Source organism: Microtus oregoni, unplaced genomic scaffold, assembly GCF_018167655.1.
Source record: "Microtus oregoni isolate MIOR12 unplaced genomic scaffold, Mior012 000001F_ref0000356, whole genome shotgun sequence".
Classification (NCBI taxonomy): domain Eukaryota; kingdom Metazoa; phylum Chordata; class Mammalia; order Rodentia; family Cricetidae; genus Microtus; species Microtus oregoni.
The window spans coordinates 5,914,846-5,929,032 of record NW_024543060.1 but is presented as its reverse complement, the minus strand read 5'-3'; positions in this window follow the sequence as shown (position 1 = coordinate 5,929,032).

The following is a 14,187-nucleotide window of genomic DNA, read 5'->3' as shown; positions in this document are numbered from 1 at the left end:
CGGTTCCTGCTTCGTTGTGATTATTTGGTAGCCTTCCGCTATGGAATATCTTCGCGGGGTGGACCGCCTGGAAAGGTGACTCCTGTGTGTAAACAGAGACTTGAGAAACGAGACCGACCGACTTTTTCTGACAGCCTTTTTAAGGGCATTTCTAAACATCTTGAATAGCTGTGAGATGTAGAAACGACGGAATTCTCAGGTTTCTCTTCTGTAGCGCCTGCCTGTCACACAGGAAACAGGCCCGGTGAGAAACACTGAGAGTGTTGTCTCTGCTAGTGATTATGGCCCTAGGGTCAGTAGCTTGCAGGTAGAGTAAAATGTCAGATCTTTTACAGCCCTAACTCATATCTTTCCACACTCTGCAATAGTCCTTACCTCCTGGGATCGACACCATCAATTCATACTGTCTTCTGAGGATGTATGGTGTGAACCCGTAATGTTCTGTAGTCAGTCACCCAGGAGGTTTGAGTTTGTTCCTATCCTGTTCTGTTTCAGGGTTGAGTTGGAACCAGGGGACTTAGGCAAAGACACTTCACCAGGGACTACTTTCTCCAGCGCTTGATTTACAAAACAAGATCTCACTTTTCTGTGGAATTTGTAATCCTCCCACCTTAACCTCTTGCATGCTAAGATTATACAGACTTTTGTTTCCCAGGGACTGACTGATGTCCTTCCTTCCTTCCCTAAAGATATAGATTTTTATTTATTTTCTTATGGCCTATGATGAATTTATAGATACATGTAATGGAAAGATTTTTTCATCTTAATAATAACTTGAAACGTTTAAAAAAACTTTTTATTATTTTATTTCACATGTATTGGTGTTTTGCTTTCTGTATATCTGTGCAGCACCTGTGTACCTCGAGCCCAGAAGAGGGCATCAGATCTCCTGGAGCTAGAGTTATAGATGGTTGCGAGCTATCCTGCAGGTGCTGGGAATCAAACTCAGGCCATCTGGAAGAAAAGCCAGTGTTCTTAACCAATGAGCAATCTCCTCAGCCTCCAAAACATTTCCTGGGAACCAAAGGTAGTGGGCCTCTCAGTAGCCTAGGGGAGACTTTAACCCACAACCCCTGGTTTAGGAAACTAGTGCCTGAACCGTTAGGCCCCTGGGGCAGAACCTCATCATCTTCCATCATGTTCTCTCACCTATGAGTGCCAGCTGTGTGGGCCGTTTGTACTACTCTGTGAATTCCATTTGTTCTCACCTAATTTTCTTAGTTTTGTGATTCTGAGGAGGTCCACAAAACAGAGACTAGAGAGTTAAAACCTGGAGCTCAGGATGTAGGCCTGAATTTGCTGTAGACAGACCAGCATGAACTAACAAATACCCACCAGTCTCTACCTCCCAAGAGCTGGGATTAAAAGCATGTCCCACCACATCAAGCTAATACAGGCGACTCAACTACAACACAGCACATTAGTGAGCATGAAGCCCGTGAGGTCTGCAGTCCTTTGGGAACTACGAAGGGGCCTGGTCCGAGCTGTGCAGTGAGCTGGGATGCAGTCTGGAGCACACTGTCCTGCTTCCCTGCCTTCCTTTTTCTCCACTGTATTAAGAAAGACGGAACTGCCGCCAGGCGGTGGTGGCACACGCCTTTAATCCCAGCATGCCTGAGGCAGAGGCAGGTGGAGGTGTGTGAGTTGGAGGCCAGCCTGGTCCACAGAGTGAGTTCCAGGATAGGTTCCAAAGCTACACAGAGAGATCCTGTCTCAAAAAACAAAAATAAAAACAACAACAACAAAAAAGATGGAACTGATTGTTTCAAGTTCCTACCAGGTTAAATACTCTGGAATTGTTTTATTCTTTGCATAATTTCAGGAAGAGACTCATTCGTATTTATCAAGAGATGAAGAAAAATAAGTCTTGCTAACTATTAGCCAATCTGGCACCAGTTCTGGCCATTGCTTTTGTTAGATAGAGTGTTATCCAGAGGCACTCACTGAATGGCATGTCCTCCGTTCTAGCTAAGCTACAGACATAGTTCCTGTTTCTGTCTTCTCCCAGCACACACACCAAGCCAGGCTCTGCAGATTTCCAAACTCCTTGGCATCATGTAAAGCATATATATATTTTTTAAATGCTGCGCTAGATAAACCATCACTAGGAGCTGAGACAAGAGCCAGTGTTTGGGCCTGTTTCCTATTCCTATTGCTAGAACCACAGACAAGATGGTTTCCAGAGAACAGAGGTTCTGGAGGCCGGGAAGTCCAAGAGTGGAGTGCCAGCCTTCCTGCTGCGTCACGATGAGACAGAGAACGTCGCACAGCCAGACAGGCCACTGTGCCAGCCCAGATCTCTCTTCCCTTTATAAAGCCACTGACGCTGTTAGGGGAGCTTGTGCTGGTTAGTTGTGGTCAACTTGACACAAGCTGGAGTCATTTGGGAAGAGGGAAGCTGACTGGAGAAAGTATCTCCATGTGATTGCCCTGTGGGCAAGTCTCTGGGGGCATTTTCTTGATGAATAATTGATGTGGGAGGGTCTAGTTCACTGTGGGCTGTGCCCCCTGGGACAGGTGTTCAAGGATTGTATACGAAAACATTTTTTGAGCAAGCCATGAGGAGCAAACTGGTAAGCAGCACTCCTCCCTGTTGTCTGCTTCAGTTCCTGCCTGGAGTTTTCCTGCCTTGGCATCCCTCAACAGAGAGTGACCCAGGATATCTAAGCCAAATGAATACTTTCCTCACCAGGTTGCTTTTGGTCACAGTCATTTTCTTCATCAGGGGAATAGAAAGTAAACAAGGACGGGGCCCCACCCTCGTGACCTCATCCTAAGAACCTCCTAAAAGCCTCTTTTCAAATAGCAACATGAATGTAGGGATTGAGTTCCCAAGGCATAAACTTCTGCTGAAACCCTAGCAAGAAGGAATGCAGTGAACAAGAAATAAAGGCAAGCACCGCTCTATTGCATAAAAACAGCAGGACTTAACTATGCACTGTTTACAAGGAATCCCCTTTACAAACAGCCCTTCAAGTAGCACAAGTAAACAGAGCGAAAAGGCTAGTGTTCATTGCTGCTGTGGTTCTGTCCCTATAAGGACAGAGAGTATTACCGCAGAAGAAGTGAGTTCAGCAGAAGAGTCGCTGATAGCATCTTCAGAGACAGGCAGCTAGAGGATAGAAAGTATTACACCAGAAGGTCAGTTCAGCAAGAGAGTCGCTGATAGCATCTTCAGAGACAGGCAGCCAGGGCTGCAGACCCAGAAGAGCTCGTTCATTAGTTGCCAGGCAACCTGTACGGAATGCACAGTGACCTGAAGCTCTCAGTGAAGGCTCCATGGCTTAGACCTTCTCTAAAGTCTAGAGTCTGGGAAAGAAGATGAAGGGTACTTAGTTGTTCTGGGTGATGCAGGGAGATTGCCCCTAGCAAATGATGAGCAATGCAAGTGACCAGGGATGTGTCAAGGGTAGAAAGCCACCTGCCTCTGGATCGGGACCCCAGACATCTTCGATTCGGCCTGTTATGGGTACCACTTATGATCTTTTAAACTATAAACACATGTAAGGCCCCGAGATTAGTTATTAACTAGGCCTCATACTATCTTTCTGGTCTCCCCTAGGGCTTCAGAGAGTGGTTGTACCAGTGCCATTCTTCTTGTCCAGAGAGAAAACAATAATGAGAAAGGGCCCAAGCACATGCTAAGAAACCCTTTCTTAAAACCCTCCAGCAGACTTCCTCAAAGTTTATTGGTTCATGAGGCATGGTAGTAACACATCTTTAATCTTAACAGGAGGCAGAGATAGGCAGATCTCTGTGAGTTCGAGGCTAGCCAGGACTGTATAATGAGACCTGGTATCAAAAACAAACAAAAAATGCTCATTAGTCTATCATGAAACTGAACCAATCAGAACTGCCTTGAGTCACATGGTAGGGAATGGTCATCCAGATACAGTTCAGCCTTTGTTTTTTCTACCAAAGAGGGGCAGTTCATCACTGGGCAGTTAAGTATAGATTCGGGACAACTGTCACCACTTACAAACTTAGAGACTTCACATAAAAATTTAGATTCCTGTCTCTGTCTTTTGCATTAAAAATTTGTGATTGTAGTATAATGTACATAGTGGAAAGTGCATTGATGATTCTTGAGGGTACACCTGGGCAGTGTTTAGCATTTTTCATTGCTATGCAAGCACTGTGCAGAGCCCATTACCTACAGAGCTTTTCATCCACACATTAACCAAGTCCCTGCATTCTGCTCCCTGGAAACCACCTCTGTACTTTTGTCTCTATGCACTTGACCACTCCACGTACCTTTTGCCAGTGGATGGATGCACACTGGGCTTGTACTTTTTGTGGCTAGCCCTTTTATAGCTAGCATGAAACATCACACACACAGACACACACAGACACACACACACACACACACAGATGGCATTGGCAAAGTGGGGCACCAGTAAGAGGAGCCCCAAGGACACCTTGAGCTTTATCCCTGCATAAACATTCTTTGCATGTATGAACTACATTCTGTTTATTCTCTCTCTCTCTCTCTCTCTCTCTCTCTCTCTCTCTCTCTCTCTGTTTCTCTCTCTGTGTCTCTGTCTCTGTCTCTCTCTTATTTTTGAGACAGGGTTTCTGTAGCTTTGGAGCCTATCCTGAAACTCACTCTATAGACCAGGTTGGCCTTGAACTCACAGAGATCCACCTGTCTCTGCCTCTGGAGTGCTGGGATTAAAGATGTGCGCCACCACCTGCTCGGCCTGTTTGTCCTCTTGTCCATCACTGGAAGCTGTGCTGCCCCTACTTCCTGGCTGCTCCTATTAATGAATACTCCTGTGAGTATGAATGCAGAGACCCCTTCGGGACACTTCTGCATTCCTTTGAGGATATGCTACATGCATTGTCCCTTATATTTCTGAGTGGCCACCATGCTGTCATGGTGTCTCTTTCCAGCAATAGAAACCCTAACTAAGACAAGGACCTACTATAGCCTTGACCTTGATCTTGATGAAGAGCTGCGTGGGCAGACAGCATGCACAGGGCAAGGTGCACATGTTGTGTGTTCAGAACCAAGGTTGCAATGAAGCCATGTGATGGAACACACACGAGTCTACTAGAAACATGCCTGATTCTTTGCATGTTTAAACTGAGGTTTTTATGACCCCCATATTTTATTAAACAACGTTATGTGGAGTCATGACACACAGTTTAAGAAGCTGAGAACTACACATCCCCATGGCTTCAAATCCCACCCTGAAGTTGATCGCCCCTTCAGCTGCCGCAGTAAGCCCCAGTCCCAGTGTGTTAGGTCGGAGGTGGATATGATGGAACTGAGAAAAAGATGAATAAGGAAAGCATCAGGAAGACTAATGACTCTTGACCATGCCCTCGTGGAGCCTGCTATTTAAAGGGGGACACAGGGAGGCCAAAAAAGTATGCGTGAGGGTAAGGGCTAAAGGGAGAATGAGAGGGCCAGAGGGCCATTTAGTGAGAACCGCCACCACCTGCTTCCAGCTGGGGGTGCTTTAACGGCACCAGCTGCTCTGTCCTGAAGGCCAAAGAGACGTCTGGAGGACATCTGTGGGCAAGAAACTGCATCTGTGCCATTCTTGAAAGACAATGATCAGAATAACAAAGGAGAGAAACTGTTCTGAAAAAAGGAAGAGCGTCAGAAACCACAAGAGCTCAAATGCACAGAGGAGCCAAGAGCTGCAGAGAAAACCATCCCAGGTCCCCCGCATGGGCACCACCTAAGCTAGGCGGAGCTGGTGAACAGAGTTGGCAACCCCAGTCACAGGACCCACCCTGCAGTTCTCACAGCTTTCAGTCCACTGGGGGATTTGTCTTGAGGGTGACACTCACGACAGGAAATCCCTTTGGTCACACTCCCTACCTCTGAGAGCAAAGCCGGGGCCATGTTGAAGGGGGAGTCTTTTGTTGGAAGACTGCATGTGTGAAAATAAGGAACAGTCGCAAGTCATCGTCCCTGGGGATACCTGTGTCTGAGTGACCAGTAGCTGTGTGAAACAGTTGTGGATGGGGGAGAGCCCGACATGGGCTGAGAAGCCCAGTAGCAGGTGACTGCCAGCTGGAATGGGCATGGTGACTGGTGTCTCTGTAGTGAGAAGCCACAGTACCTGAAGACAGTGATGGAGACAGACAGATGTAATCCGTGGTCAGTAGGTAACTCAGCTTCTAAGTCGCCTCTCTTCTGGGTTTGCTGTAGGACTCAGAATGCCAAAGCACTGGTCCACAGGCACACCTGATTGCTGCATCCTCCTCCCTCCTGTGAGATGTTTAGTGTGGATCCTGCTCAACAGGTGCTGAGCCTGGACCACAAGGGTAGGGCTGGCTGCTGTGTGCTTCTTCCACTCTCTATCAGACTCCAGGACCCTTCCTGGACTGTTTGTTAGCCACCTCAGGGGGATACAAACTGGAGACCCTGGAGCAAGATGGAGTTTGCAGAATCCACAAAAGTCAGCTTGTCCAGGAACTTTCTGATACGTGTCTATGCAAACATATAACTGGTGTCGGAGGTTTTTCTGTTTATGCGTTGCTTTCATTGGTTAAATGAATAAAGAAACTGCTTTGGGCCTGATAGGACAGAACTTAGGTAGGCAGAAAAGACAGAAATGAACGCTGGGAAGAAGGGCAGAGTGGGAGACGCCATGGATCTTCTGCCTGAGACAGACGCTGGTGAGAATCTTGCCGTAAGCCACAGTCATGTGGTGATACATAGATTAATAGAAATAGGCTAAATTAAGATGTAAGAATTAGCCAATAAGAGGCTAGAAATAATGGGCCAAGCAGTAAGTTAATTAATACAATTTCTGTGTGGTTATTTTAGGTGTAAGCTAGCTGGGCGGCCGGGACAAACAAGGGGCCTCTCCTTGTAACATATAACTCTCACCTCAAATGAAGAAAAGTTAGTTCCTTTTGGAACCAAATATAAGTGGTCACAGCCCAGGAACACAGATACAAATTGGTTCGAATTCATCACAGAAACAGTTTTGTGAAGTTTTCATAGTCACAGAAAAATTTAAAAAGTCACAAGTCATAGCACTTTTCAGATATGTTGGTGAGAGAGCATCAGGTAGACAGGTTAAAACACAGCTTGGAATTCTCAACTATCAGCCTCATACGCTACCTGACAATAGCTTGGCCTTTTGCTTGGGGGGCGCTAGAAGGAAGCTAAGTGAAAATATTCTAACCCCTCCACAGTGGCTAAAGCTCTTCCAGTCAACTAACTGTGCAGGAAGGAGGCTCAGTGTAAGGTGTCTTTCTCTCCAGGAACTCCTCTTCATGTATGCATAGAAGGGAAGCTCCTAACCTGAAGTGACAGGCAGACCCTTGGTAAGGGGCTTTGGTGCAAGCTAGGCTCAGCACCACCCTGAATAGAGAAAAAGACACAAGACCCCAACCTGAGCTAGCCATCCACTCCACCCCACAGACACCAGTGTCAAGGACTCAAAAGGAAGACACTCTAGTGCTCTGTTACTTTTTTAAAAAATTATTTCTATTTCTCCTTTTTTCTCTTTACTGAGTAGACATTTAGTATCTTTTATTTTTTAGCATTTGATGTTAGTTTAACTCCATGTGTTGACCTATCTTTGTTTGCATAATTTTACTATTGTGAATTCACTTATTGTTATGACCCTGGCAGGTCCCACTGCAGGGAGAGACTGCGGTGGGTGGGAGACAGACAGAAAGGCCATGCAGAGAGGGCTTGGGTGTAGAGTTTTATTTAGTGGGTATGGGAGAATATGGCAGGTTAAGAGGCAGAAATATAGAGAGAGGGAGAGAGAGAGAGAGAGGGCGCGGGGCGGGGGGGGGGGGGAGTGGGCAAAGCTTGTCTCTTAAAGGGATAGGGTACCCAGATGACAGAGCAGACCAGCATAATTGTAATTATACTACTTATCTCTTGTGCTCACTCTCTCTTGTTAACTTGATTCTTCTTACTCCTGCTCCTATTTTCTGGCCTCTTCCTTTCCTTATTCTTTTCTTATTTTTACTGTTACTTTCATTTTTATTTTATCTATCAATCAATCAATCATCTATCTCTATATATACCTATTTTGTTTTCAATATTTTTCAAGATAGGGTTTCTCTCAGTAGCCTTAGTTGTCCTGTAACTCCCTGTAGTCCAGGCTGGCCTCAAATTCGGAGACTGGCCTGCCTCTGCCTCCTTAGTGCTGGGATTAAAGGTGTGCACCAACACCATCTGACATACTTTTTAAGTTCATCTTTTACTCTAGATTATTTTGCCATTTTATTTTCTAATGTTATTGGTGATGCAGCTGTTGGTACCAATCAATTTCAATCACATTTCTCTACCTGGGTGGGGCTGACGTTATTGCTTTTACAGTATTGTTTTATCCTCTGTAAGTGTCTAAGTGGTCTGGCAGATTGAGTCCTCAATGGAAGATTGCTTACTAAAAAGGCCTTCAAAAGAAAACAAGCCAGGCAGTGGTGGTGCAAGCCTTTAATCCCACACACAGGAGACAGATGCCGTTCAAGGTCAGCCTAATCTACAAAGCAAGTTCCAGGACAGTTAAGACTGGAAACCCTGTCTCAAACAGAAAGGAAGAAAGAAAGAAAGAAAGAAAGAAAGAAGAAAGAAAAAGAAAGTGGAAGAGATTCATTCCATTTGCTGCACAAATCATAACACTTAAACATAATAAGCACGTAAATTAATGCAATAAACTCTGTCAAAAGATCATACATAGTCCCTTAGTAACTGTGTCTAAAGAAACTGAGATGATTTAAAAATGTGAAAAGGATTCTAATGTCTGATTATAAGAGACTGGAAAGATGGCTCAGACCTGCCTATAACTCTAGCTGCAGGGGATTTGATGCCCTCCAGAAACACTACTCTCACTTGTACATACCCACACGCAGGCACATACATAATACATACATACAGATACATATATACATATATAATTTCTATAAATTTATATTTAAATATATATAATTTTTTTAAAAAAATTAAAGTTTTTTTTAAAAGTCTAATTATAAATCAATCGATGCTTTCAAAGAAGATACAAACAAAAAGAGAATGAAGTAAACTTGTCAGTTCAGGTCTTGGATAAGAAAGTCAACAACACCAATAAAAACAAAACACTTGAAACATGTTAAAAATTTTAAAAAATTCAGTAAATCAAATTTAAAATGAATTGAAAATCATCATCATATGAGATCAAATTTAAAGAAAAGCTTCTCAAGAATTGAAGACACAGTCAAGAAGAACATACTATAATCAAGTATCAGTAAGGAAAAAATGCGATCATGAACTCAAGAACTCCTAGACATGATCAAATAGGGATTGAAGGAGTTGTAAACAGAAAGCATATAATACTTATTTCATAAAAGTTTACATTGAAGTCTAGGGAGACAGATGGCCATCCAAGCAAAAAATGCATTTAGGACCCCAAATACACATGACAGAAAAGGAAGTCCCCCCCCCACACACACACCACACACACAATGTGGTTAAGATGCTGATCCTAAAAAGGAAAGAAACAATATCACAATCTGCTAGAGAAGATTGAAAAGGCAAGTTCATCAGAATATCTAACCTCTTGGCAGAAACCTATGGAATGATATATTCCAAGCCCTAAAAGTAAACAATTGTCAACAAAAATCATTATATGCGGAAAGGTGAACTTTAAAAATTGATGAGGAAATAAGATCTCCCAAGCTTATCATAAAGTGAAGCAATTTGTGACCACTGAGCCAACTTTTCAGAAGACAGTTGGAGGATTCCTACACCCAGAGGAAAAAGAAAGAATTGTGAACACAAGAGCTCACCAAGGGGTAAGCTCTGTGGGAGGAAGAGATAAGCAAATGAGAACTAGGAAAGAATCAACCATTCAGCAAACTGGCAAGGACCTAAAGGAGTAGTGGAGAGGAAAAAAGAAAGAAGAAACAATATTTGAACCAACTAAGAAAACTGTTGATAAAATTATAGAAATAAGAAAAATCCCTTTTAATAATAATCCTAATATAAATGTCTTAACTCTTCAATCAAAGGACGCAGACTAGCTGAGTGCACTAAAACCAAGATCCAACCGTTTGCTGTCTGCAAGAAACATACCTAACTGTCAGAGACAAAAACAGAATAGAAAACTATATACCAAGTGAGTAGAAGCCAAAACCAAGCAGGAGTGGGTATATTCATATTTCACATAGTTTATTTTAAATTAAAATTAGACATATGAAGAAGGTTGGTCCATCTTAACAGAGGGAACAGTCCATCAAGAAAACATAAACAGGGGTGTACTTAATTTCATAAACATTACTAACCATAAAATAACAGGTTCATATGCAATAACAGTGGATGGTTTCAATTGCCCACACTTATCAGGTAATAGGTCTTTCAAACAAAAAATCTTAACAAAGAAACATCAGAGTTGCTCTGTTCTGTAGGTCAAGTCGCCTTCACAGACTTCTCTGGAAAACTCCATGTAATACACATTCCCCTCAGTATTCATGGAGTTTCCCTTCATATAAATCACGTTTTTATGCCATAAAACCAGTTAATAAGAAAAAAAATCTGATCATAAAGGAATATAAAGAAAATCAGGGGCCAGGAGAGATGGCTCAGTGGTTAAGAACACGGGTTGGTCTTCCAGAGGTCCTGAGTTCAATTCCCAGCAACCACATGGTGTTCACAACCACCAATAATAGGATCTGATTCCCTCTTCTGGCCTGCAGGCATACATGCAGAGCACTCATACAGAAAATATAAATAAATTAATTAATAAAGAAAATCGATATAAAAACTACAGGAACTATGTATAAAGACATGAAGCATGAACGATACCTTCTTGGTGTGGCTCTTTGAAGGAATCAGAAAGTTAAACAGCTCCTAGAATCAAATGAAACAAGACAATTTGAATGGAACTTTTTCAGTGCAGAAAAGGCAGTTCCAAGGTGAGAGTTTATAGCTCTGAGAGTATAAACTTAAAAGAAAATCTGAGAGTCTAGAGAGATGGCTCAGCAGTTGAGAGCACATACTACTCTGGCAGAGAATCTGAGTCCAGTTCCCATCACCTATGTCAGGTAGCTTGCAACCACCTGAAACTCCAACTCTAGGGGAATCCTCCTCTGGCTTCCTGGGAAGTGTGTACTCGTGTATACAAACCACATATACATAACTAAAAATAATAAAAATAAATCTTAAAAACTATAAAGAATACAAATAAACAATAATTAAAATAACAAGCTGAACTCCAAATTAGTGGATGAAAAGAATGATAAAGATAGACAGAAAATTAAAGAAATGGTCATTAAAAGAATAATGCAAAAGCCAGGTGGTGGTGGTGCATGCCTTTAATCTGAGTACTCGGAGGCAGGCAGATCTCTGTGAGTTCAAGGCCAGTCTGGACTACAAAGTGAGTTCCAGGACAGCCATATCTATTATACAGAGAAATCCTGTCTCAAAAGCAAACAAACAAAAAGAATAATACAAAGTATGAATGAAGCAAAGAGTTGTTGTTTCTTTGAAGAGATAATATCAGGAAACCTTAGCCAAACCAACAAGTTAATTAAACCAAATTAATTAACTAACCAAATTAATAAAATTAGGCATGGCAAGGGGGCATTATTGGAGACAACACTGAAAATCTAGACGACCGTGATAGCACACTGTGAAAAACTATCCCAGAAAATTAGAAAATAGAGATGAAATGGGTAAATTTGTAGACACATGATGTCTACAAAAATTAAATGAGGAAGCTATAAACAATATACTCTGTATTATATAACTCTATGATATATATATATATATATATATATATATATATAGCTATAGCAAGTGATAATATTGAGGCACTAAGAAAAGAGTCTCTTTTATGAGTCACTTTTATTGACACTATGACTAAATACCTGCGAAGAAGCAACTTGGTGAGCATTTAGTTTGGGTTATGATTTGAGGGACTATAATGTTTGGGGTGTATGAGGTGACTATGAATGCATTCAGTTGGGACTCAGAGAGAGATGAACGCTGGTTCTCAACAGGCTTTCTCCTTTTTCCCTTTGTATTCAGTCTGGGCCCCATAGGATGGTGCTACCCACGTTTAGGGTGGGTTTTCCTTACTTGGTGTTTCAGTTACTGATCTATTGCTGTGAAGAGACCCCATAACCATAACCAAGGTAATTTATGGAAGAAAACATTTAATTTGGAGCTTTGCTTATAGATTCAGATGGTTAGACCATGATCATCATGGTAGCAGGCAGACAGGCACGACACTGGAGCAGTAGCTGGAAGATATATATATAATTAAAAAATTTCCACCTCCTCTCCTCCTCCCATTTCCCTCCTGGGAGTTATATTCTGATCTGTAGGCCACAGAGGGGTGGGATGGGATGGAGGTAGGAGAGGCAAAAATTGGGCCTCTGGAGAGAAGCCAGTGCTCTTAACCGCTGAACTATCTCTCCAGCTCCAAAACATGTATTTTTTCAGAATAAAAAGAGAAAACTGCTCAGAGAAGTTTGGAGGAAAGAATATGCCGGCACAGAATACAGCCTGTGAGCACAGAAACTGAGAGGTGCAGGATGTAGTTCATGTGTGTGCCCACTAAGGGGCAGCACACACAAACTCAGCCTTTCTCCAACAGCCAGCCTCTGCCCTTCCCTCAGGTAGATCTTCCCTCCACACCCCAAGACTGTGTCACCCACCCATTCCCAAACGTAAGACTTCAGAAAGCCACCCCCTGCTGACACCCTAAGCCACCCTGCTGCTAACACCCTCAGAGAGTTTCTTTGCCACGTGGTCATTTACCCCAGACACTGTTCCCATGTCTTCACTGCTCCCCCACTTTACCCCTCGGCTTGTCCTTTCTCTCCACGCTCTAGCTGAAGAATCCCACCTGGCCCCCTCTGACACCTCACCGCCATCAGCACCACCTCCATGCCTGCATGTGAGCGCGGGGATGATTGATAGATAAATGGGTTCAGGATGATAGAGGGGGTCCAGCTGGCCCAGCAGATGGTAGTAGGGTCTGTTGTGCTGTTACAGTTGAAGGTGGGTGACTCTGGCTTCAAACTGGGGTTTTTAGTAGACATGGCATCTACAACTAAAATCTACATTTTGTTACATCTTAAGAAACATGAACTTTATAGCCTTAGTTGATTTTATTATTGTTGTTGTTGGCGGTGGTTGGTGGTGGCTTATCAAGACAGGGTTTTTCACTGTAGCCCTGGCTGTCCTGGAACTCACTCTGTAGACCAGGCTGGCCTCGATCTCAGAGATCTGCATGCCTCTGCCTCCTGAGTGCTGAATTTATTAATTTAATTAATTCCGTTTTCTCTCGAGAAACCGTCACCACCACTCTGGCAGGTGTTGATAGCTCTTAGCGTCCTCCATTTGCTGAATTTAGAGGTGGGGGGGGGGTGAAAGAGTGTCGTGGAGATCGTGGCTTAGGTAACCGTGCGGCTGATGTCACACAGTCTCAGGATTGCTACTGTCAGAGACTGACTAGACCCAGAACCCTACAAGGCACAGGATGAAGATGTCTGCAGGGGGTCATCCACTAAGGCCAGCTCACTGACTTCCACTCCTGAGAAAATGAGAATCTTTCCAGGGTTAGGGAAGGAATGTCTCAAAATGCCTTTGATCTGCCTCAAGTCCCGCTACCTTAATGGCTGAGTAAAGAGGTGACCAGCCTCTTCAGAGGGGCAGTGATACTGGTATAGGAAGAGAGCCCCAGAAGACAATTGTGGGGCTTCTCTCTCTTTTTCTGGTCTTGTTTTGTTTTGTTGAGACATAATCTCTTGCAGCCTAGCCTCACCTTGAACTCACCGCGTAGCCAAGAACAACCTAGAACTTCTTGTCCTCCTCAGTGGAGAGATTAAGCCTCCAGAGGGTTGAACTTAAGATAGCCACCACTACACTTAGGCCCGTTGGTTCTGGGGCTGGAACCCACTTCGATGTGTGGGGACACTGGGCCACAGCTACTGAGAATCTGAGAAAGGTCTAATGACCAAAGGCTGCAGAGAGGGGTAGGTGGAAGAAGCCAGGGGAGGTAGGAGCTGGGGTGGGGGGAGTGGTCAACCAATTGCTAGAAGCTGGATATACCTGAGGACCCCTTGTGGGGCCCTAAGGCAATGGCCCTGGTCCCCGGGTCAGTTGGGTAGCTCTGGGAATTGCAGGCGGCGTCTATTTCAGAGTTTATGGTAAGAGGCTGGAGCCTGCACACACACACAGACAGCACACCCCACCCTTTAAGGAAGTAGGGAGGAGAG